Genomic DNA, 25,599 nt, shown 5'->3' on the forward strand with positions numbered 1-25,599 from the left:
CTCATTGAAGTTTTGAAAATATTGTGTGTTTTTTTTGCTTTGTGACTAGGGATTATTTTAAACAAGCTTTACTGGTTTTCTCACAAGTTTACCTAATTTACTCATGAGTAAGGATATAGTGGTAACAGTATCCCATGGCAGCAGCTATATGAGGGGAGAACATTGGGGGGAAGGTTAGGGAGACATAAGGGAGGTAGGAACCTCCTTTCCCCCCCATCTTTGTCACTCTACTTGAGTTACTGACTTCCAAAATGCCTTATCATTAAGAGCTAGATTATACAAGCCATGTAAAAAAGGAGATATACTTACTTTTTTACCCATGCTTCTCTTTAACACAGAAATAAACAAGATTTTTAAAAAAAAAATTAGCTAAAAGTTCTAAATAACTAAAAAAAACAAATTATTATTACATAGAATTGTGCAACTATAGGAAGAAAAGTGATCTTCAAACAACAGGTTGTTTCTCAAAACAAAAAACAAACTGCTCTCGCGGAGTATCAGCACGAATAGTGGCACTCAGGGTTGCCAGGGGAGCTTTGTCCTTCTGACAGGTAAGCAGGCAGGGCTGGAGGTCACAAAGGAAGATGTGTCATAATGGCTTTGCCAAGATCACTCAGTTCCAGAGTAACATGGTCACTCTTGTTGATCAAGGCTCATCATCCACATTAAATCCTTTAATTTTAGGGTTGTTGTTTTAAATTAATCAAATCGCAACTTTCTGCTAGGATTTCATATGTGTCCAAGCGGCATCACATACATTGTCATAGCTACCTAACGAGGTGCTGGTTATGTGTTGATCACACTCCCACCTATGTGGCCCACATGTCATTTTGCCGGACTTCCAAAATGCCCTCTCATTAAGAGCTCTGCTCAGATCTTGCAAATAAACAACATCTGACATTACGCTGTTCTAGGTTCCTGCTGCCCCCCCCCTTTCCTGCCAGTAGTGACTTTCCAATTAAGTTGTACTCAGATCTTGCAAACTAACAGCTACGGCTTCCTTTACGAAGTCAACCCATCTCATATTAAATCTTCATCTATTTGTCCACCCCATCTTCCAAACAATATATTTCATTCTGGCCACTTTTGTATTCCATGATATGGACATGGTAGGATAGGCTCAGGCTTCTCATTTTTGCTCGAGTGAGAGTTCAGGCTTGATGTGCTTGAGCACTCACTTTCCTGCTCTATTTGGCTATCTGTAGTGTTTGTACCAACACCACATTTCAAATGAGTTGATTTTTTGTCCCTATCTTTCTTCATGATCTTTCTCTCACATAGTATGGATGATGTTGACCTTGTTTTCCAGTGACATTCTTTGCTAACACCAACCTCTTCCTTTTTCAAAAAATTTCAAATAGCTAAAGGACATATTTTGGAAAGCATGCACACAACATTTCTGTAGAGAATTTGGTCCAATATAGGTTTTCTTCCTCAACCTGCCTAACTCAAAGAAAGAGATTAGAAATTGGAACAGATCAAGTTGGGTATCATCACCAAACTGGTAGTACCAGACCACAAAATTCTGGACAACCTGTTTCAGGTTTTTCATGTATATGTGAAATAGTATGAGGACTCATGGAACCCTGAGAAACTTCACAAGTTAATGGTCAAGTTGTTGAAATGGAGTCTCCCAACATCACTATCATTCACAAAGTGACACTGCACACAGGAAAATCCCAGTGGCAGACTCCTTTTTTCATCAGTTAACCACTTCTCATCCAAACACAAACAACTGTCAAGACTATGTTTCAACTGGTGTGAATGGTAAGGAGTGGAACGGGTGTTTGTAGATCGTCTTGACTGGTACCGTTGGTGTTGTCAGCATTTAGACTTTCCTTTGCTATGTAAAGCTTTTTCCTGCTAACAACGTGGGCACGATATTGTGGAGCAATACTGAGCCATTTCCTGGGTTTTGGAATTGTGGGTACACAAGCACAATACTGTATATCACATTCATAAACTGGAGGGTTGTTGTTGTTTTGAAGAATTAAATTTTTTAAGCTATCCTTAGCCTTATTACACCCTAATTTTCATAACTTGCTTTTCATTATTTCCTGTTCTTTAGTGCAGCAGCTCCATAACTTCAGCTGCTTTAGCATCAGCTATCCTAAAGCAGCTTGTATTTTCAGTGGTAGATAGTGGTAGCCTCAGACATTTTGTTACCCAATTCCAAATGAATTAGTTCTAAGGAAAAATTACATCTCTACGTGCTATGAAGATGTGTTAGGAAAGATAAGATCTGCTGTTGACAATAATAAAATATGGATTTCAATAGATAAATCAACTGATGTAAATGGAAGATATGTAGCTAATGAAATTATTGGCACTCTGAAATGTGACAAGGATGGCAAAGTATTTCTTCTAACATGTGAAACTCTACAAAAAGCAAACAATTCCACTATTGCTGTGCTCTTTGATGATTCTATGAAACTACTCTGGCTAAGTGGTGTAAAAAGGGGAAACATCCTCTTCACGCAGGCGCTCGGGTGTATGTGTGAAGGGGTGGGGGAGCGCTCACACTGGTGCTGGCATGTGTTCTCATGCGCAAATCAGCTGTGGAGAGGGAAGTGCATGCGAGGGAGGGCAGGAGGTCTCATCAGACAGAGATTTTGAACCAGCCTGACCCCAATCTATGTTCAAGGTGGAATTTTGGGTTCCACGGCACAATACTCTTTTTGGGGGGGGGGGGGAGGCAAGGCTGGAGCGATTCCTGCATTGATGGAAGGATCATTTTAAGGAAGATTACTCCCAACAAAGTGGCTCTCCGCAGTATGAACAGACAGGATCCTTTCTTGCCATCCGATCACACCTAAATTAGAAATCCTCCCCATGTGCCATTATAGTACGAATACATTGACATACATCTTAGATGGAACATAACACTGGACAGTGAGGTGCATATAACAAAAATTTATTCAAGATACTATTGCTACACAATACATTCCTAAGAATATTAGAAACTACACATATATTACTGGTTGAATTTCTCTTGTGGCACCTTGGAACAGGAGCAAGAAATGTGGCCTTGGGTAAATCATTGTCTTCCACTAACACCTCGGTCCCGGGATATGGTGGGGAATAAATGAAATAAATGCTTTGGGTTCAGAGCACGACCGTGTGCGTCCTGCCAGATATTCATGGGCACAGCTTCCCATCAGCCCCAGCCAGCCTGACCAGTGGTGAAGGATGAGGGAAATTGTAATCTGGATGCCTCTTGAGAATCCCAGGTTCTCCAGTCCTGGCTTGCAGGGCACATGCTGTGCTGAAAACAAAGAAAGGCTAATTGCTCCTCCTTCAGCCTGGAAATACAATAGAAAAGCTGTGCTCTCTCCCACTTCCATTTGAATCAGAACTACAGATCAGTTTTGCTGAATTCCAAATAGTATACTTTGAGGCAACATGTCCTTCCTTTAGACCTCATAGGCCTCTTGGATCCATGAGCACTTGTGGTGGAAAGCTGCGGCAGATGGGATGTCTTGACAGGATTACCTCTACTAAGCCACAGATCCTTGATTGCATCAGTACCTGTAAACCACTGCTTAAGTGGTTTAGGGAAGCAGAAGGTTAGAACAGAAGATGGGGAATATAACAAGAAGGCAGCAAAACAGGAGATAAATGGAGATTGCTGGAGAACCTTGAACGACATTGTAAACAGAAACACCTGGTGCTTCTAAAATCTATTGAAGATGTAAATCTGGGGGAAATAGACATCATATTAATCTACTGGTGTGATCAGGAACAGTGAATGCATCTTAAACCAATGAGCTTCATTAAAGTTCATGTTTCAGAGTGTGAAATAGGCTGTGATATTATGGAGCACACGTTTTATGCAAACCTCCACACAGTCTCTTTGTCCTCATTGTTGCTACACACACATGCAGCAATATGTTGTGCTGCCAGCACCACACAGCAGTCCATAAGTTAAATAAAAAAAGAGATGCCCCCCCCCAAAAAACTGTAACTATGAAATGGGAGAAAAATTTATAACTATGAAACTGCTTCTCCCTGTTGTCCTGCAGGCCAGGATGGCGCTCCATTCTGCCCTTCTCTTTTCTTGGCCTGTCCCTTCCTGAGATGCTTGAATTGATGCAACTCTTGGGATGTTCTTATGAAAAAGAGGCCCTTCTTGGTCACAACCTAGAAAAAAGGAAGGAGAGAGAAAAAGAAACAGGACTTAGAGCTTCCCATTCTACTACACAACTACACTGAAGTCTGAGGCACTTCAGGTTCTAGATGTTACAACCGTTTAAATGACCATGTGTACCGTGAGAACAATGTCAAGTATAACATATGAATTTACTGTGATGGTCACATCACAATTGGCCCCTCATTTGGGTTCTTAGTAGATCTTTGAGTTTGCTGACAAGCTAGTAAGTATAACTGTAATGTGATTTACCCACTTATGGACAGAAGACTGTTCCTCACAGCCAAGGCCAAATAGGATACAGCATCCAGGCAGAAACCATTATATCAGTTGGAGCTTTCTCATCACAGCTGTTGGGGAGTGGGTTGTCTACTTCAAGGACATTGGGGAGCGAGTTGGCTTTTTCAGAGGTAAAGGGGGATGGATTGCCTTGTTCTTGTTGTTCTTGTTGTTCTTCTTCATGTTCTCCTTGGATTGTGGGGATTGCGGGGAGTGGGTTGCTTTCTTCAGTGCTGTTAGGGAGTGAGTTCTCTTCTTCTCTTTTTTCTTCATTTTCTCCTCCTTCTTTAACCGGGAAGGGAGCAACTCTTGCTGTCCTTTTTCTCATGAAGGAGATTACTCGTCTCAGCTTAGGAGAGAAGGGGAGAAAGAGGGTTGACCACTTCCTCCAGTATGTTATCATTAAGTTGCTAGATTATACAAGCCATGTAAAAAAGGAGATATACTTACTTTTTTACCCATGCTTCTCTTTAACACGGAAATAAACAAGATTTTTTTAAATAATTAGAAAAAAGTCCTAAATAACTAAAAAAACAAACTATTACTATGGATAATTCTGCAACTATAGGAAGAAAAATGATCCTCAAACAACAGGTTGTTTCTCAAAAAAAAAAACAAACTGCTCTCGCGGAGTATCAGCACGAATAGTGGCGCTCAGGGTTGCCAGGGGAGCTCTGTCCTTCTGACAGGTAAGCAGGCAGGGCTGGAGGTCACAAAGGAAGATGTGTCATAATGGCTTTGCCAAGATCACTCAGTTCCAGAGTAACATGGTTACTCTTGTTGATCAAGGCTCATCATCCACATTAAATCCTTTAATTTTAGGGTTGTTGTTTTAAATTAATCAAATCGCAACATTCTGCTAGGATTTCATAGATGTCCAAGCGGAATCACATACATTGTCCTAGCTACCTCATGAGGTGCTGGTCATGTGTTGATCACATCCCAGCTGTGTGGCCCACATGTCATTTAGCCACAATTATTCTTGTTCATGTCTAAAACCCCAACAGGATTTTAACCAATATTTGTGTTTTAACGCAGAATACCTCTACGGTTCTTCAAAGTAGTGGATGAATTAATGCCTGTAAGGATTTTTTTTTCTTGAATTAATGCTTTTTAAATTCACACATTCTCCCTGAATCTTCTTGATCTCTTTCTTTACTCTGATTTTCCCTGAGTTGCTTCACAAATGAATCTATGGCAGAATCTCCTTAGAGACAAAAAAGAACTGTGTTTCATGCATCCGGCAGAGGGCCACAGATTACATGGTTAGAGGGAGCACATCTTTATGTGGTTGCTATGTAATCCAGTTCTCTCCAACAAGATGAAAGAAGACAACCTAGCCTCTTCTCCCCCCTCTGCAGCGTCCCTTTCTCCACATGGAAAGTGATGTGTCTGCAACAGAGAGGTTCCTGACCAAGAATCCTGATTTTCTAGGGTTCCACCTTGTGTGGAAGCAGCCTTTTGACTATCAGTTATTACTATATTATGTTCTGGCAGCACCATGCAGCACTCCATAAGCGAAACTAAACAATATGGATGCCCCAAATACAGTGGTGCCTTGCTTAATGGGCACTCCGTTTAGCGACGAAACCACATACCAACGATGTTTTTTCGATCGCTTTTGCAATCGCTTTGCGATGTTCCCTATGGGGAAAAATTGCTTTGCGATGATTGGTCCCCTGTTTCGCTTACCGATCATCGCAAAATAATGATTTTTAACAGCTGATCGGCGGTTCTGAAATGGCCACTGGGTAAACAAAATGGCCACCCGCTATGTTGCCTCGCTTTAGAGGCACCGAAAATGGCCGCCGCAATGGAGGATTTTCGCTTAAGGTTACTTTTCAAGACCATAGGAACACATTAAAGATGTTTTAATGCGTTTCTATGGGCTTTTAAAGATTGCTTAGTGATGTTTTTGGTTAGCAGCGATTTTTGCTGCACAGATTAACATCGATAAGCTAGGCACCACTGTGAAAAATTTTAACTATGATACTGGACCTTGGATCAGCACCAAATTTGTCATGGGTTTAATAGAAGGTCTGTTCGTGCTGTGTGCTACATTTGGAGATGTTTGGATAAAGGGCTTTGAAGTTATGATTTTTTAAATAGTAAAACTGTTTTACCCCTTGCAGAACCATGTGACCTGGAACTCTGGCTGATTTAAGACAGATGAAATGCATTGATAAGACAAACTTTGCATACCCGAAAAACACACCTCTATTTTAGCCTCTTTTTAAAAAAAATTACACGAAAAGGCTTTAAATCTCAGATTGAAAAGCTCTAAAATTTACTATTTTATAACTCTGAATGTTCTAAAGCAGTGGACCTCAACCTTGGGCCTCCAGATGTTCTTGGACTACACTTCTTAGCAGCCTTCATCACCACCTCTGCTGGCCAGGATTTCTGGGAGTTGAAGTCCAAGAACATCTGGAGGCCGAAGGTTGGGAACCACTGTTCTAAAGCACAAAGCTATTTGCATAGCACAGCATTCTGACCAATCAGAATGTGTTTGGAGTTAGCCAGGCACCTATGCAGGGAGGTGTTAGAGGTCTGTCATTTTTAGCCCTGCCCTTGAATTCAGTGTGAAAGAAAGCATTTAACTCCTTTCTGGCCAAATCTTTTTATTTTTAAAAATTGATAATAATATTCAGAAGCTCAGTCAGTTAAGTTGTGAAATGATTGAGCAAATTAGTGTTTGCTCTTTGGCTAGGGATTATCTCAAAGCTTATTTTACTTAGCTTACTAATAAGTAGGTTTACCTGGTATACTCAAAAGTATGTTTTTTAAAACAGAATAATATTCAGAAGCTCACTCAAACTATGAAATTACTGTTTTGTTTTGTGTTAAATTTTGTGGCTGGGTATGTCCTCAAAGCACGTTTTTCCTGGTATACTTACGATTAATTTTACTGAGATTATTCACTAGTCAGTTTACCTGCTTTATTCACTAGTAAATTAACCCAGTTTACTTGCAAGTATTATTTTTTTAAAAGAAAAACAGAATAATATTCAACGGCTCACTCACTGAAGATGTGAAAATATTGTGTTTTTTTGCTTTGTTACTAGGGGTTATCTTAAACAAGGTTTACTGGTTTCCTCACAAGTTTACCTAGTTTACTCATGAGTTAAGATACAGTAGTAACAGTATCCAATGGCAGCAGCTATATGAGGGGAGAATATTGGGCTGAAGGTTAGGGAGACATAAGGGAGGTAGGAACCTCCTTTCCCCCCTCCTTTGTCCATTTACATGAGTTACTGATTTCCTAGATGCCCTATAATTAAGAGCTCTGCTCAGATCTTGAAAATAAACAACATCTCACATTAGGCTGTTCTAGGTTCCTGCTGCCTCTCCCTTTCCTGGCAATAGTGACTTTTCAATTAAGTTGTACTCAGATCTTGCAAACTAACAGCTATGGCTTCTTTTACAAAGTCAACCCATCTCATATTTAATCTTCTTCATCTATTTGTCCACCCCCATCTTCCAAACAATATACAGTATTTCATTCTGGGCACTTTTGTTTTCCATGATATGGACATGGTAGGATAGGCTCAGGCTTCTCATGTTTGCTCGTGTGAGAGTTCAGGCTTGATGTGCTTGAGCACTCACTTTCCTGCTTTTTTTTGGCTATCTGTAGTATTTGTACCAAGACCACATTTCAAATGAATTGATTTTTCTCCCTATCTTTCTTCATTATCTTTCTCTGACAAAGTATGGATGAGGTTGACCTTCTTTACCAGTGACATTCTTTGCTAACACCAACCTCTTCTTCTTCTTCATGTTCTTCTTGGATTGTGGGGATTGTGGGGAGTGGGTTGCTTTCTTCAGTGCTGTTAGGGAGTGAGTTGTCTTCTTCTCTTTTTTCTACATTTTCTGTTCCTTCTTTAACCAGGAAAGGAGCAACTCTTGCCGTCCTTTTTCTCATAAAGGAGATTACTCGTCTCAGCTTAGGAGAGAAGGTGAGAAACAAGGTTTACCACTTCCTCTGGTACTAATGTTGTCCATAGGCTGCTAGATTATAGAAGCCATGTGAAAAAGGAGACATACTTACTTTTTTACCCATGCTTCTCTTTAACACGGGAATAAAAAAAAAATTAAAAAACAATTAGCTAAAAGTCCTAAATAACTAAAAAAACAAACTATTACTACGGATAATTCTGCAACTATAGGAAGAAAAATGATCCTCAAACAACAGGTTGTTTCTCAAAACAAAAAACAAACTGCTCTTGCGGAGTATCAGCACGAATAGTGGCACTCAGGGTTGCCAGGGGAGCTCTGTCCTTCTGACAGGTAAGCAGGCAGGGCTGGAGGTCACAAAGGAAGATGTGTCATAATGGCTTTGCCAAGATGATTCACTTCTGGACATGATTACTCTTGTTGATCAAGGCTCATCATCCACATTAAATCCTTTAATTTTAGGGTTGTTGTTTTAAATTAATCAAATCGCAACATTCTGCTAGGATTTCATAGGTGTCCAAGCGGAATCACATACATTGTCATAGCTACCTAATGAGGTGCTGGTTATGTGTTGATCACACTCCCAGCTATGTGGCCCACATGTCATTTAGCCACAATTATTCTTGTTTATGTCTAAAACCCCAACAGGATTTTTACCAGTATTTGTTTTTTAACGCAGAATACCTCTACGGTTCTTCAAAGTAGTGCATGAATTAATGCTTGTAAGGATTTTTTTCTTGAATTAATGCTTTTTAAATTCACACACACTCCCTGAACCCTTCTTGATTTCCTTCTTTACTCCGATTTTCCCTGAGTTGCTTTACAAATGTATCTATGGCAGAATCTCCTTAGAGACAAAAAAGAACTGTCTTTCATGCATCCGGCAGAGGGCCACAGATTACATGGTTAGAGGGAGCACATCTTTATGTGGTTGCTATGTACTCCAGTTCTCTCCAACAAGATTAAAGAAGCCTCTTCTCTACCCTCTGCAGCGTCCCTTTCTCCACATGGAAAGTGATGTGTCTGCAACAGAGAGGTTCCTGACCAAGAATCCTGATTTTCTAGGGTTCCACCTTGTATGGAAGCAGCCTTTTGACTATCAGTTATTACTGCTGCACAAGTGTGCAGCAATATTATGTTCTGGCAGCACCATACAGCACTCCTAAGCGAAACTAAACAATATGGATGCCCCATATAAAAATTATTTTCAAGACCATAGGAACACATTAAAGATGTTTTAATGCGTTTCTATGGGCTTTTAAAGATTGCTTAGTGATGTTTTTGGTTAGCAGCGATTTTTGCTGCACAGATTAACATCGCTAAGCTAGGCACCACTGTGAAAAATTTTAACTATGAAACTGGACCTTGGATCCGCACCAAATTTGTCATGGATGTAACAGAAGGTCTGTTTGTGCTGTGTTCTAAATTTGGGGATGTTTGGATAAAGGGCATCAAAGTTATGATTTTTTAAAAAGTTAGACTGTTTTACCTCTTGCAGAACCATGTGACCTGGAATTCTGGCTGATTTAAGACAGATGAAATTCACTGATAAGACAAATTTTGCATACCTGAAAAACACACCTCTATTTTATCTTCTTTTTTTAAAAAAATTACATGAAAAGGCTCTAAATCTCAGATTGAAAAGCTCTAAAATTTACTATTTTATAACTCTGATTGTTCTAAAGCACAAAGCTATTTGCATAGCATAGTATTCTGACCAATCAGAATGTGTTTGGAGTTAGCCAGGCAACTATGCAGGGCAGGTGTTAGAAGTCTATCATTTTTAGCCCTGCCCTTCAATTCAGTGTGAAAAATAGCATTTAACTCCTTTCTGGCCAAATCTTTTTATTTTTTAAAATTGATAATAATATCCAGCAGCTCAGTCAGTGAAGTTGTGAAATTATTGAGCAAATTAGTGTTTGCTTTTTGGCTGGCATGTATCTCAAAGCTTATTTTACTGAGTTTACTAATAAGTAGGTTAACCTGGTTTACTCAGGAGTAAGCTTAACTGGTTTACTCACAAGTATGCTTTTTTTAACAGAATAACATTCAGAAACTCACTGAAACTATGAAATTACTGTTTTGTTTTGTTTTAAATTTTGTGGCTGGGTATGACCTCAAAGCAAGTTTTTCCTGGTATACTTATGATTAAGTTTACCGAGATTATTCACAAGTCAGTTTACCTGCTTTATTCACTAGTAAATTAACCAGGTTTACTTGCAAGTATTAATTTTTTAAAGAAAATCAGAATAATATTCAAAGACTCACTCAGTGAAGATGTGAAAATATTGTTGTTGTTTTTTGCTTTGTGACTAGGGATTATCTTAAACAAGGTTTACTGGTTTCCTCAGAAGTGAGTTTACCTAGTTTACTCGTGAGTAAGGATACAATAGTAACAGGATCAATGGCAGCAGCTATATGAAGGGAGAACACTGGGGAGGAGGTTAGGGAGACATAAGGGAGGTAGGAACCTCCTTTTCCCCCATCTTTGTCACTCTACTTGAGTTACTGACATCCAAAATGCCCTACATTAAGAGCTAGATTATACAAGCCATGTAAAAAAGGAGATATACTTACTTTTTTACCCATGCTTCTCTTTAACACAGAAATAAACAAGATTTTTTTCAATAATTAGCTAAAAGTTCTAAATAACTAAAAAACCAAATTATTACTACGGATAATTGTGCAACTATAGGAAGAAAAGTGATCCTCAAACAACAGGTTGTTTCTCAGAACAAAAAACAAACTGCTCTCGTGGAGTATCAGCACGAATAGTGGCGCTCAGGGTTGCCAGGGGAGCTCTGTCCTTCTGACAGGTAAGCAGGCAGGGCTGGAGGTCACAAAGGAAGATGTGTCATAATGGCTTTGCCAAGATCACTCAGTTCCAGAGTAACATGGTTACTCTTGTTGATCAAGGCTCATCATCCACATTAAATCTTTCAATTTTTGGGTTGTTGTTTTAAGTTAATCAAATGCAACATTCTGCTAGGATTTCATATGTGTCCAAGCGGAATCACATACATTGTCATAGCTACCTAACGAGGTGCTGGTTATGTGTTGATCACACTCCCACCTATGTGGCCCACATGTCATTTCCCCGTACTTGCAAAATGCCCTCTCATTAAGAGCTCTGCTCAGATCTTGCAAATAAACAACATCTGACATTACGCTGGTCTATGTTCCTGCTGCCTCCCCCTTTCCTGGCAGTAGTGACTTTCCAATTAAGTTGTACTCAGATCTTGCAAACTAAGAGCTACGTCTTCCTTTACGAAGTCAACCCATCTCATATTAAATCTTCATCTATTTGTCCATGCAGGCACTCGGGTGTATGCGTGAAGAGGTGGGGGAGCGCTCACACTGGTGCTGGCATGTGTGCTCATGTACAAATCAGCTGTGGAGAGGGAAGTGCATGCGAGGGAGGGCAGGAGGTCTCATGAGACAGAGATTTTGAACCAGCCTGACCCCAATCTATGTCCAAGGTGGAATTTTGAGTTCCACGGCACAAAACTCTTTTTTTGGGGGGGGGGGCAAGGCTGAAGCAATTCCTGCATTGATGGAAGGATCATTTTAGGGATGATTGCTTCCAACAAAGCGGCTCTCCGCAGTATGAACAGACAGGATCCTTTCTTGCCATCTGATCACACCTAAATTAGAAATCCTCCCCATGTGCCATTAGAGTAGGAATACATTGACAGACATTTTAGATGGAACATAACACTGGACAGTGAGGTGCTATAAAATAAAAATTTATTCAAGATACTCTTGCTACACAATACATTCCTAAGAATATTAGAAACTACACATATATTACTGGTTGAATTTCTCTTGTGGCACCTTGGAACAGGAGCAAGAAATGTGGCCTTGGGTAAATCATTGTCTTCCACTCACACCTCGGTCCTGGGATATGGTGGGGAATAAATGAAATAAATGCCTTGGGTTCAGAGCACGACCGTGTGCGTCCCGCCAGATATTCATGGGCACAGGTTCCCATCAGCCCCATCCAGCCTGACCAGTGGTGAAGGATGAGGGAAATTGTAATCTGGATGCCTCTTGAGAATCCCAGGTCCTCCTGCTGTGCTGAAAACAAAGAAAGGCTAATTGCTCCTCCTTCAGCCTGGAAATACAATAGAAAAGCTGTGCTCTCTCCCACTTCCACTTGAATCAGAACTACAGATCAGTTTTGCTGAATTCCAGATAGTATACTTTGAGGCAACATGTCCTTCCTTTAGACCTCATAGGCCTCTTGGATCCATGAGCACTTGTGGTGGAAAGCTGCGGCAGATGGGATGTCTTGACAGGATTACCTCTACTAAGCCACAGATCCTTGATTGCATCAGTATCTGTAAACCACTGCTTAAGTCGTTTAGGGAAGCAGAAGTTTAGAACAGAAGATGGGGGATAAAACAAGAAGGCAGCAAAACAGGAAATAAATGGAGATTGCTGGAGAACCTTGAACGACACTGTAAAGAGAAACACCTGGTGCTTCTAAAATCTATTGAAGATGTAAATCTGGGGGAAATAGACATCATATTAATCTACTGGTGTGATCAGGAAAAGTGAATGCATCTTAAACCAATGAGCTTCATTAAAGTTCATTTTCCAGAGTGTGAAATAGGCTGTGATATTATGGAGCACACGTTTTATGCAAACTTCCACACAGTCTCTTTGTCCTCATTGTTGCTACACACACATGCAGCAATATGTTGTGCTGCCAGCACCACACAGCACTCCATAAGTTAAATAAAAAAAGAGATGCCCCCCCCCAAAAAACCTGTAACTATGAAATGGGAGAAAAATTTATAACTATGAAACTGCTTCTCCCTGTTGTCCTGCAGGCCAGGATGGCGCTCCATTCTGCCCTTCTCCTTTCTTGGCCTGTCCCTTCCTGAGATGCTTGAATTGATGCAACTCTTGGGATGTTCTTATGAAAAAGAGGCCCTTCTTGGTCACAACCTAGAAAAAAGGAAGGAGAGAGAAAAAGAAACAGGACTTAGAGCTTCCCATTCTACTACACAACTACACTGAAGTCTGAGGCGCTTCAGGTTCTAGAGTTACTGACTTCCAAAATGCCCTATCATTAAGAGCTCTGCTCAGATTTTGCAAATGAACAACATCTCATATTAGGCTGTTCTAGGATCCTGCTGCCCCCCCCCCCTTTTCCTGGCAATAGTGACTTTTGAATTAAGTTGTGCTCAGATCTTGCAAAATAACAGCTATGGCTTCTTTTACAAAATCAACCCATCTCATATTAAATCTTCTTCATCTATTTGTCCATCCCATCTTCCAAACAACATATTTCATTCCGAGCACTTTTGTAGTCCATGAGATGGACATGGTAGGATAGGCTCAGGCTTCACATTTTTGCTTGAGTGAGAGTTCAGGCTTGATGTGCTTGAGCACTCACTTTCCTGCTTTTTTGGCTATACTATTTGTACCAACACCACGTTTCAAATGAGTTGATTCAGATTTCTTCATTATCTTTCTCTCACATAGTATTTAACAACGAAACCGCATTATGATGATCTTTTTGGGGTTTTTTCGCTTTGTGATGATCTGTTCACTGCTTCAGGAACCGATTCTCGCAAAACGACAATTTTAAAACAGCTGATGCTATGCTCTTTGATGATTCTATGAAACTACTCTAGCTAAGTGATGCAAAAAGGGGAAACATCCTCTTCACGCAGGCGCTCGGGTGTATGCGTGAAGGGGTGGGGGAGCGCTCACACTGGTGGTGGCACATGTGCTCATGCGCAAATCAGCTGTGGAGAGGGAAGTGCATGCGGGGGAGGGCAGGAGGTCTGTCTCTGCAGACCAGGGGTTGACAACCTCTGACTTACATGATCAAGGCAGCCTTAAACTTTTTTTATTCAAAAATGATCCACATCACATGCCAGAGTGACTGAAGAGATTCGAAGCATCTACCTGGATGTAGGTTAAATAATTTTAATTTGGGGGAAATTGTTCATTTAAGCTCCACTTCAAGTATAAAAGTTCAAAAATATTGCTCCTACTTTGGCTCTTTCTCCCCAACCTGTCATGATGTATTGAGGGACTTGGCTGGTTGTACCTATGTATTGTTTCAGAAATTATGATTCCTTGCAGTGAAGAATTTAACTGTCTTGAAACTTTCTCCATCAAGATTGTGCAAGATTCATTTTCTGTCCTTGGCTGGAAACTCGGCATATATAAAATCTTACTTCAGTCAATTATTAAGAGCAATCACCTGCCTTGAAACAGTAGGAATAGAACTTAGTGATGCACTGAAAATTGTGAAACAAACTGCGGGTCATTTAAAGCAAGCAAACTGCTAAGAGTGTTACAATCTAATCTGGGCTATTCGAGATTTTACAAAATAATTAACATTCTAAATGGACTTGAAGGAAAAATTTAATGACTGAGCCAGAATTTTCTTCATATGAGTTGCTGGTTTTCAAATTTGTTCCTATAACCTCTTATGATGTAAAACAGAATTTTTCCAGATACAGTAACATACTGATGGACAAGAGGAGTTTAGAATTTTATAACTTCAAGATGCACATGATTATCCAATGTAATTCTGCTGTTGATGAAAACTAATCCAGGCATGACCATTTTACTCTCAAAATGTTCATTTGATTCCGTCAGTACTAGATTCCTGCACTGGAATCGAAGAAGAATAAACCTTTTAATTTGTGTGTGTGTGTGTGTGTGTGTGTGTGTGTGTGTGTGTGTCTGTGTCTGTGTGTCTGTCTGTGTCTGTGTCTCTCTGTGTGTGTAAGCACAGATTTTTTAAAAATTGGGTGCTAACTTCAGAAGAATGGTAACGCCATATGTTTTGTTTAATTGGTCATATTTAAATTATTTTAAGGTCATAAATGCTTGCAGATTTTTGACATTTTAGGTCATAGAAATCCTTGCCTTAGTTATATTATTAGCCAGAGGTGTGTCATAACAAATCAGCAAGATCAATTTCTAAACCATTTCACCCACCTTGAAATAAGCTCTTTTTTGTTTCAGCTATATTTCAGGGAGAATGCAAAATGCTGTATGAAGGAAGACAATTAGAGCCCTCTCTTTCTTGAAAGCTCTGCTCTGAGATGCTTTTTTTCCTTTAAAGTTGCAATACAGAATGGCTTCAACCCTTTAAAAATGGCTGCCTCTTCTGCCAGTCATGAATCCTTGTAGCAGTTGAATATCTACAGAAAAGCACACAGCTTTCCAGAGTGGGTGGGCAGTTTTCTTTTTATTCAAGGGGCACAATGTTAAATACTCTTCCAGAGAAAGATGACTGAAGTGGGGCTTGTTAAAACTATACAGTCACAGTGTGTAAATCTGTGCAAACCTATTTTAAACCTGAACTGCTGGGGAAAATTCTTTATTCTTTTGAAGACATATAGAAATTTCTTGCAAAAGATGTTCAATTCAAAACCCAGCCCAAAACTGATGAAGGTGCCCCATGTTGAGGCTAATGGGTCAATAGTACACATGGTTAATCCAAACTAAAACCCTTTATGTTCAGTAGCATTTCATCCCAAGGCAAAGTCACTCAGGTATCAGCAGTAAGATTTCTCCTTAAATTCTTGGGTTAAATTCACATATTTTGGTCATATAGCTTTTTCTCCCCCAGTTCTAAAATACGTGTCATGTTGTATTTATAGAACTCACAAAAGAACCATATGAATTCAAGTTGCTGTGTAAATGAAAATAATAATAATAGAAACATAATGTATTGGCAACTATGAAGGGGCAACTATTGAGATGAATTTAACTTGGAATAATCGAAGGATTTGCTTCTGAAGAGCTCTGTGCCAAGTTGAACAGTAAACTCTAAGCATTTTTCTGATCAAGGGTATCGCTCAGCAGTTGATGTGCTGTATGAGCAGATGCAGAGCCAAAATGACCACCTCTCATTTACCATTTGTAAGATACAGCCCCCACCCCGGTCGATATTCTGTATGAGCTGGTTGCTAAAATTGAGCACATCCACTTTGACCTCTTCAGCTGTCTTTCCATCCTGTTGGTCTCTTCTGGCACCTCCTTCTTCCCTTTCTTTATTTGCTACTAGACATGTGATGATTATCTTGTCCTGCTCTAATCTTTCCATACACACCATGGATTCTCTAGACAATTTCTTCCCTACTCTTTATTTTCGTCTGCTCTTCTCTAAGCTCCTGGATCATGCTTGAAACAGAAAATTGAAGAGAAGAGTGAACTCATTTCCTCCACGAATCCATCTGCACAAATCTATACTTGTATTGGTATCAGAGGGAACTTCAAAACTTCAGAGAAGTGATTTTTTTCAGGATCATAGCAGGGACAGAAAGAGTTAAAATGTCCTTCCTTGTTCTCCACAGCTCCAAATGATTGGGCTACACCATAGCATCAGTAGACCCCAGTCATCTTAAATACAACTCTGTGACTCACATAACTGCAGCTTTGACCTAAGTCTCCTGGACAGCTAGAATCTGAGTTTTAATCTACAAATACTATGGGAAGGCAAATTCTGTCCGATATGGCTCTTCTAAGAAATTCCTAGCTTGCGTTTCTGAGAAGTTTCTCCTACAAAAAGTAGAGGAAGAAACTAGAATATTAGTTATCCTTGACTTGATTCTAACCAATAGAGATGATTTGGTGGAAGAAATGGCAATAAGGGGCACTCTGGTGGAAAGTGACCATGTTCTACTTGAGTTCTCGATTTCAAAGAGAGAAAAAAGGCAGAGTAATATGGCTTCACAAAAGGTTCAGAGAGGACCTGAAAATTAAAAAATGATAGATATAGAAAGTGGAAGAAAGGCCAGGCATCAAAGAAAGTAGCAAAGAACTGCAGGGATGGCGTTAGGAAGGCAGAAGCGGAAAAAGAGCTGAGGTTAGCAAGAGACCATAAAAGCAACAAAAAAGCATCATTCAGCTACATGTGAAGCAAAAGACACAGAAAAAAAGATATATATATATAGTTGCTTTTTTAATTTCCAAATTTGCCGTTGCTTGAACAGAAAAAATAACGCAATCTTCAACGTGAAATCCCCCTGCTCCTTTGGCGATCCTGGAGGTAACAGAATTTGAAATACTGATGTGTGTGTATGTGTGTGGAGTTTAAACTTCTTCCCTCTATGTATTCTGGCAGTGATCCATCTTGGGTTTGCACAAGCTTACTTGAATGCAAAAGAGAAAGGTATCTTCAACTATACACAAATATTTAAAGTTTGTTGTTATGTATCCTCAAGTCACCTCCAAATTATGGCGACATTCGAATCATTCTATCCTTAAGAACCCTGCTTAGCTCTTGTAAACCCAAGCTAGTGGCTTTCTTTATGGAATTAATCCATATCTTACTTGGTCTTCCTTTTTTCTGCCATTTCCCAGCATTGTTGTGTTCTTCCAGCGAATCCTGCCTTCTCATCATATGCCCAAAGTAGGACAGCCTCAGTTTCAACATTTTTTGATTCCAGAGATAGTCCAGTCTTGATTTGATCTAGGACCCACTTGTTCGTCTTTATGGCAGTCTATAAAGTTACAGCAAAGTTACTCTACTATTATTTAAGGTTGTATCTATTTGAGCTCTTAGTTCCACAATCATGAGCTGAGATGGTGCTTTGGCTTGGTCTGAAAATTGGGGTTTTGCATGATGTTTATTCCTTTTCCTTGGAAATATCTTATGTCTGTAGTATAAATTGACGAGCCTAGTGCTTAAAGCTTATCTGCAGTAGAGTGAAAAAGAAATTTACAAAAATCAAATCAGCAGGCTTCACCTTTCACTGTTACACTGTGCTTGTAGCAATTTTCTCACTTCAGAGTTGTGAATTTCTACTGCAATTAGTTTCTGTAACAGCTAATTGGGGGGGGGAGCCATTGATTACTTGAATTCTTTGATGGGTGCATAAAAAGGCGTGCAAGTTTGCTGTCATTATTTTTCAAATGCTATCCCTGCTGTTGTTTTAGAGAGATGATAAAAAGAGAGGACGTTTATGTGGGCTGCATTGGCATGGAAGAGCTCCATGATTATGTCTATAAAAAGGTACAGAGCACTTTCATTTAACATCCCCCCCAGCCACTCCCCCAGGAAAAAAAATGTGAATCACTTTTAGGTGGTTTCCAGAGGAATCAGGTATCTATGAAGAGAGAGCCATTAAAGCTAAAACAATTTAAGTAATGCATTGATGGGCTACTCTGAAATCTCAGTTCTGAAAGGTCCTCTCACAGCTATGGGAAGTGCAGCTTGAGAAAGCAATGCATCTTCCAGGAAATGAATGACTTCTCAGCCTATTTGTCAGTTCAGGTACAGTACATTAACAATCCCATGTTAAAGCTAGAACCACTAAAGAAATGATTTATTGATACTTGAGGCTTGTAAGAACAGGTTAATGTCAATACAATTAGCTCTTGGATCAAGTCAGCCTGTCCAGTGAGAAAGCCGAAACTGTGGCACCTAACCAAAAGGCAACCAACACGAAGCCTGCTGTTTCTTGATTCATATTTATATTGTATTTGTAGTTTGAAAACAGCCTTGGTGTGGTTTCCTTCTGGCATTTCTGAAAGAGAATCTTTGGATACTAGACAAAATGGACAGCTTTTTCTTTTTAGTCAGATATTAGAAGAATGGGTTATCTTAGAGTGAGATAGACAGGCAGCAGGAAGGCATTCAGAAATTAGATGTAATCCTCCTCCGGCTTTAGATAAATATTGTCAGCAAAAGAGCCCAGGAGGTCAGCCCTGCTTGCTAACACTGGGTTCTAATTAAATTGACTGGAAGTAATTCTGCTAGGTAAGCAAATGTTCTCTTCTTCCTTTATTATCGAAGTCAATTATGAAAGACCTGGACACAGAGCCAGTTCATAATATTTTAAAGATCACTACTTAGCATCAGAATTAAAATATAACCATCCATTGGTCTTTTTAAAAGCATTTAAAGGAAGGCTGAAAGTCAAATAATTTTGCTATTGGTGTATGTCCAGACTGATGTCCTTCAACTGCTGTTCTGTAGGTAATTTCAAGCCTTTGTTGTTGTTTATACCTCTTCAGAAAGGAGACAGACTTTTGCCTTGGTCAGGACATAGATTTTGAGATAAAACATTACTAACATCCTGTGGCTTTTGATAGCACAGACTATAGTCTTTTTCTGGGTATGTGGGACTTGGGCTCACCATTTGTTTATGCTTACAGAAGGCAATATTGGGGAGACTGATTGAAATTTGACTTTCTTTTTGTTAGTCCATCTTTCTGAAAGTTTCATTGTGTTCCCCATATCATCTATTACCTTTGCGAAATGGAGACGGTCATATAATTTGGGGTTTCAAAGCCACCAGAGGACCCACATGGGGGGAAGGCTGCATTTTTTAATAGCTGGGGGGGATCCAGAGAGGCCTGCCCCAGGCTATAATACCTGTCACTCTGAGGGAAAACGTGAGGTAAACTACAAGTAAAGCTTGAAGATATATTCCCTGAGTTCTTTCTGAGACAAGGGATTAAGGTATTGATGTAGAGATAAGTATGTTACAAATTTGTTCCAGAACCCATCTTCCACATAATGTTTGGGCCCTCTGTGCCACAGATATATTGATTATGAGGTTGAACTGCTAGATAGCTCAGTGGTTTCGGTCTCTGGTTGCAGAGCCAGAGGTTGGGAGTTTAGTTCCTTGTTTGCGTCCTTAACAGGGGCTGGACTCAATGATCCATAGGGTCTCTTCCAGCTTTCCAGTTCTAAGATTATTATATTATATAAGATAAGACCATAATTCTCTTCATCTAGATCAGAGTTTAAGGACTGACCTGGAGAAAACGTTTCAGTCTGCAGTCTGGTTGTTACTCCTTTTAATCTGGTACACATGGGAATCTATATGTGAAGGATCATCTGGACTGTTCCACAGTTTCTAGTGTCTCACAGTGAATGATACCCAAATTTCTATTCTGTATAACAGGAATGTAGGAGATTCACTGCTGAAGAGTCATTCTCTATGGATGAATAAAGCAACATTCAATGCCACAAGATGGAGGAGTGATATGGGATACACTCTGAGCAAAGGTAGCTTGCTGTTCCCCCCCCTTCTCTCAAAATAACGAGGGCTTAATTGGCTCATTTGCAAATTTAGTAGCTTGTAATATCTGATCAGACCAGCATGCATCTGCTTCTGCTTAGTGCCATCAGCAGGTGGGCAGCAAGCAATCAGGAAAGGAACTGATATTTCTTTAATGCCATAGTAAGAGAAAGCCTAAGGCTGCAATCCTAAACTCACTCTCCAGGAAGTCAGTTCCGTATGAATTAGTGGGATTCACATTTCAACCCTATGCAGTACTCAGCTGAAAGCTCCATTGAATTAAAAGAGAATTAATCCCAAGTAATGTACATTGAATGTCACTCTTATTACTTTGGAGCAGTAGAACGTTCTTGTAATTTAGTAGAAACATCGTACCCACCTGTCCTCCTGAATGAGTTATCATTCCCTCTGTTTTCCAAGCTGAGAGGGATGTGTGGCTCTGTTGTGTAGCCAGAAATAACATTATCCACACAAGAGGGGAGAGCTCTATTTTGCAGAGGTAGAAACAGTTAAGCAACCACAGTACTGTAAAATGTATTGGAACCTCAGATTAGACTGGTGAGGACTGTCCCTGCTCATTGGCTGTGGAATGGTGTCTCACCTGGGGAAACAGGACCCAGAAAAATGGATGGGAATGGTAATAGGATGGAGCCCTATGAAGGAGGCCATACTGACTGACTGGAAGACTGATCAGGAACCCCTGCACAAGGCAACACTGTGTTCCTGGACCCACCTGTACAGAACAGAAGTCAGCTTGTTTCACATAGAAGTCCCGTTATTTTTCTGGAGGGGAAAAAAAAAGATATTTCTTAGAAAACAGCTAATGATGGAAATGTTCACATAAACTGCTTAACATATTCATTAAATGTGAAAAGTTACCTGTTGGCTATTCTTACCTGGCATGAGTAATTCCAGCCTGCATTTGTGGATGTACACAAATCACGCCTCAGGCACCCACATGGAGGGCGTGATGATCAAGAAAGGAACCTTGTGCAACTCCGATGAGACAGGGTTCTTGCTCAAGTGAAGGAACTCTGTACAAAAGCAGTGTGCATGATTAAGGCCCACTTTTCACTAAACCTAAAAAGTTGATAGGTGTGTTCTTAGAATTCTTTCACACATAAATTGAATTGAAGGATAATGTTGTTTAAACCAGTGGTTCTTAACCTTGGGTGACTCAGGTGTTTTTGAACTGCAACTCCCAGAAACCCCAGCCAGCACAGTTGGTGGTGAAGGCTTCTGGGAGTTGCAGTCCAAAACTCCTGAGTAACCCAAGGTTAAGAACCAGTGGTTTAAACAATACTTTAAAGGTTGTACTGTATTATTCAGCTCAATAATGTTAAAGACAAGGTGTATGATGGGGTGAAAAAGGACAGATGGTTTAAATCCCAAAGCATGTTTTCAGAAATTTGGCTTCCTATTGCTACGTATTAGAACTACTTTTCTAGATAGCTGTTCTTTGACATATTCATATGGTTGTCAATATGTGGGACTAAATTGGGTTCTAGAGCTCAGAGAGAGTCTAAGTGCTGTTTTGGTCCAATTCTTGTCATCTCCAGAGGAGAGATCTCAGTGTGAAGAACTGGGAAAGATCTTTGCTGGCTATCACCTGTGACTTGAGGACCAAGCTTGGGGTGGTGGTGGTTGCCCCACCACTTTGGTGACTTCATGCTGCCATTGCTCAACATGTTGAGGGCCAGTTCTAGAACAGAGAGTAGTAGAAAAGATAAGAGTAGAAAAGTAGAAATGGCTGACTCTGAATAAGGCAAAACTGGCACATGATGTCAATGGCACAGAATTATTCAAAAAGTTACAATTTGCCGATCAGTTCTTTTGATGGTGAAGGAGAATGGGGGGGGGCAGTAATCTAGTTATATTGTTCTCCTTCTCAATTGGTTGTTTCTGGTTTTAGCATTTAAATAAGATTTCAGGAGTTGGTGTGGGGAAGCGGACATGCTTCACCTGTTTGTCCATATGAGACGTAGGCACATGTGCTTGCAAGTCTATCTAGCACATTGTTTCCTGTTTTATTTACAATAGATGTGTGAAATGTGCACATGCCTGCTTGTATGATGGCGCAAATTCATTCTCCTGCTAACTTCTTTTCCCACATAGTAGTCACAAATCCATACACGGTTAAAATTGTAAAAGCATAAGATTGAATTTCAGTTTTTATCAGACTGTTCTAGCCAGTGTATTGACCTGTGTAAACCATTTTTAGAGTAGAGGCTACATGAACTAGCCCACTATACAATAGAACGGTGTGTTTCCAGGACTCCTTGTTTGTTCAGGGGCAGATTCATCCACATAAGCCACTCAGTCACACTGTCCAAACTTTCCTGGTGTGGTTGATTTCCAGGGGGACTAAATGTGTTGATGGCTGAGGAAAATCTTCCTATCTGATCTCCTCCTAGCACTCTGAGCCATTCTGACTCCTGACTGTTCCAGGGAGTACCAAAGCTCACAAGGTTGCACACTGTGACTTGCATGCTAACCTCACCAGGGAGGAATACAAAAAATACCCACAATTAGAAAGGGGTACAGTAGATGCTTGAGGCAAGACCTGGATTTACTACCAACAAATGATCTTTTCCCAAAATATCCAGATTGCTGTGAAAATTTCATTATTTTATTAAAGATGTTGCAAAATGTAAAAAATGAAATAAAATTCAAAGTTTCAAAACTTAATTCCAAAGGAATAAAAAACATGAAGCTGATACCCATTCCAAAATATTTAACACTAAGCAATTCTAGAACAGTTCTAGAGAAAATAGGAAAACTAGCTATCCTGCACTAATACTTATAACCCAGCAGAATTGAAACATAGTTCCAGAGCATATGCAGAACACTGACTAAGTAACAAGACAGCAAACTAGCATAACTGTCTCCTCAGAGAAGCTAAGCCAAATTAACTAAATTCATTTTAAAAATTCATTTTCATACCCATCATCCATCTTTCCAGACCTTTTGAGGGTATTATACCAATCAAATTCTCAATTGCCTTGAACCTTCCAAAAGAGAGTAACTTTTCTCAAAGTAACTCCACTCGCTTCCTTCTTGCCTGTTCCTGCTGTTCCGCTGAAACCAGTTTTCACTTAATTAATGTGGTACCATGAGAAAAATGTTTTATGACCTTGGATGCAGCTGTCATGTCTTTGACTTAGGACTGGGAAGATGGCGGCAGCATAGAGGAGCTGCAGTCTTTCTTCTCCTAAAATTGGCAGTTTAAAGGAGTTTAAGGAGCTCAAAGGGGACTCAAAACAGCTTTCCTTCAACCTACGACCCTCTACTGCCACAGAATCGCTTCTCGCTGCTTGTTTCTCCTGGATGCTATCTGAATTCTTTGGACCTTGGATGCAGGCCTTCCCACCAGATAACACCTAAATGTAAATTGTCACCCAATTAGTGGGCAGTCTTTTTCACTACTTCCAGCCACTTCTCTCTGGCACAAATCAAGAGGTCTAAATTTCACAGGGCAATGGAAATCTATTAACCCCTTTTTTACCAATTTCATGACAAGTACATTAATACAGTATATAAAATGCAAAAGGATTAAACATAAAATAGTGGCTAGAATCCTACTTAGTTTTACTTTGGAGTAAGTGAAAGGACATCAATTAATGACAATAAATTGCAGCAAATTAACGAGGTTCTGGTTGAAATGCACAGCTACTTTGCTAATTAGCTGTAATTTGCTGCCACAAATTATGCAATTTCACTTACTCTGAAGTAAAATCTCAGCCATTGAGATAAACCATTCTCCCCAGAATGTGTCCCTTCACTTTATGACTTGGGTGTGTCACACGTAGATAGACATATGCAACTGAGTGGAAATATTCTCTGATCTTGTACAGTATCAGTATTATTATTCATGCATTCTTTTTACCGAGATGGGATTTACTTTTTCTCTTTGTTGCAGTCAGTAATGCTAGATCGGTACAATCAGAGGAAGCAGCCAGAAATCAAAACTAATTGATAATGGCATTTTTATGCTATACTTCTTCCTCTGGAAGCAGCACAATTTCCTCTCTTCTCTCATAAAATAAATTTAATGGGGTTGACTTGGAAATTGCAGTTATAGATTAACATTTGTATTCATTATTTCCCCCTGAAAAGCATCTGCTTAGGGGTAAACAGTCACAATTGTCAGGTCCAGTAAAAGCAGGCTAATACAATGGTGACCCACCAAATTGATTATTGCCCACTATCCATAGATTGTGACTTATCTGTTCTTGACAATCTCCTGTTTTTTTGGTCTTGGACAGATGGCAAAAACCAGGGACTTGGTAATCCTCTTTCAGGCTGCCATGCATGGCTGGTGGATTCTGTTCGGTGTGGCTGAGTGAAAGTTTAAGGTAAAACAACAATTGCAGTATCAGTGCTTCCCTCCCTAGCAAGGAAAATAAGTGTTTGATAAAAGGCAATGATTTGATTGCTATAGGAAGACAGAGGGTGAGCCCAGAACTGGACTGTGGAAACCATAGCCCAAGTTACGACAAAAAACCACTACAATTGTCTACCTCACCAAGGAAGATATGTCTGTATTCAACCTTGAAGGTAATGTTGGCAGCCTGAGGCCAGAAATAGACATTAAAGATAGTGCACAACGAGAAGAGGGAGATTCTTAATTAATGTAAATATCAGAGTGTATCAACATGAGCTTCTGTCACCTCTGGGATTATTCTGTGTCTTTAGTAACATTCTTTGGAGCCCTTAGAATAAGTGAGGCAGTAGCCAGGAGCAAGGCAGATACAACACAGTTGGCTCTGCAAAGACAGGACATCTTTATCGAGAGTAACACCCTCTTCATTCACATACACCGATCGAAAGTCGATCAAAGGGGAAAAGGAGTGAATATTGCGCTAGGCAGGTGCTCTATGAACACCGTATGCTCCGTCCTAGCCACTGTAGCATATTTGACTTTCAGGGGCCAGCACCCATGTTATTTTTTGTGCATAGTGATGGGTCATCGTTGACAAATACCAATTTTGGAAATTGACTGACAAGGCGCTACAGCAGTCTGGTGTAGTGGGGCTATGCTTCAGCATGCATTCATTTAGGATAGGAGCAGCCTCAACAGCTGCTGCACTTGGTTATGGTTCTGAGGACATTAAAAGGTTAGGATGCTGGAATTCTGGCTGTCACAGGTGTTATGTCCGTGTTCTCCTTTTGATTTAGGTTCCTTTCTGGCCTTGTTTCTTTTGTTGC

The 25,599-nt window shown here is 40.0% G+C and overlaps 2 long non-coding RNA genes across 2 annotated transcripts in view; one reads left to right on the plus strand and one right to left on the minus strand.

Moving 5' to 3' along the window:
- On the minus strand, positions 1-25,328 carry LOC144589537 (uncharacterized). The gene is made up of 2 exons (XR_013545702.1): positions 8,187-25,328; positions 1-4,775 (listed from the first exon to the last, which is right to left on the minus strand). It is a non-coding gene; the product is annotated as an uncharacterized LOC144589537 (long non-coding RNA).
- LOC140707769 (uncharacterized) overlaps positions 20,282-25,599 on the plus strand; it is a 21,782-nt gene continuing 16,464 nt past the window's right edge. Inside the window, exons 1-2 of the long non-coding RNA XR_012087943.2 lie at positions 20,282-20,378; positions 24,657-24,746. This is a non-coding gene — a long non-coding RNA (uncharacterized LOC140707769). The remainder of the gene's footprint in view (positions 20,379-24,656; positions 24,747-25,599) is intronic.

Source organism: Pogona vitticeps, chromosome 5, assembly GCF_051106095.1.
Source record: "Pogona vitticeps strain Pit_001003342236 chromosome 5, PviZW2.1, whole genome shotgun sequence".
In the NCBI taxonomy this organism is placed as follows: Eukaryota; Metazoa; Chordata; class Lepidosauria; order Squamata; family Agamidae; genus Pogona; species Pogona vitticeps.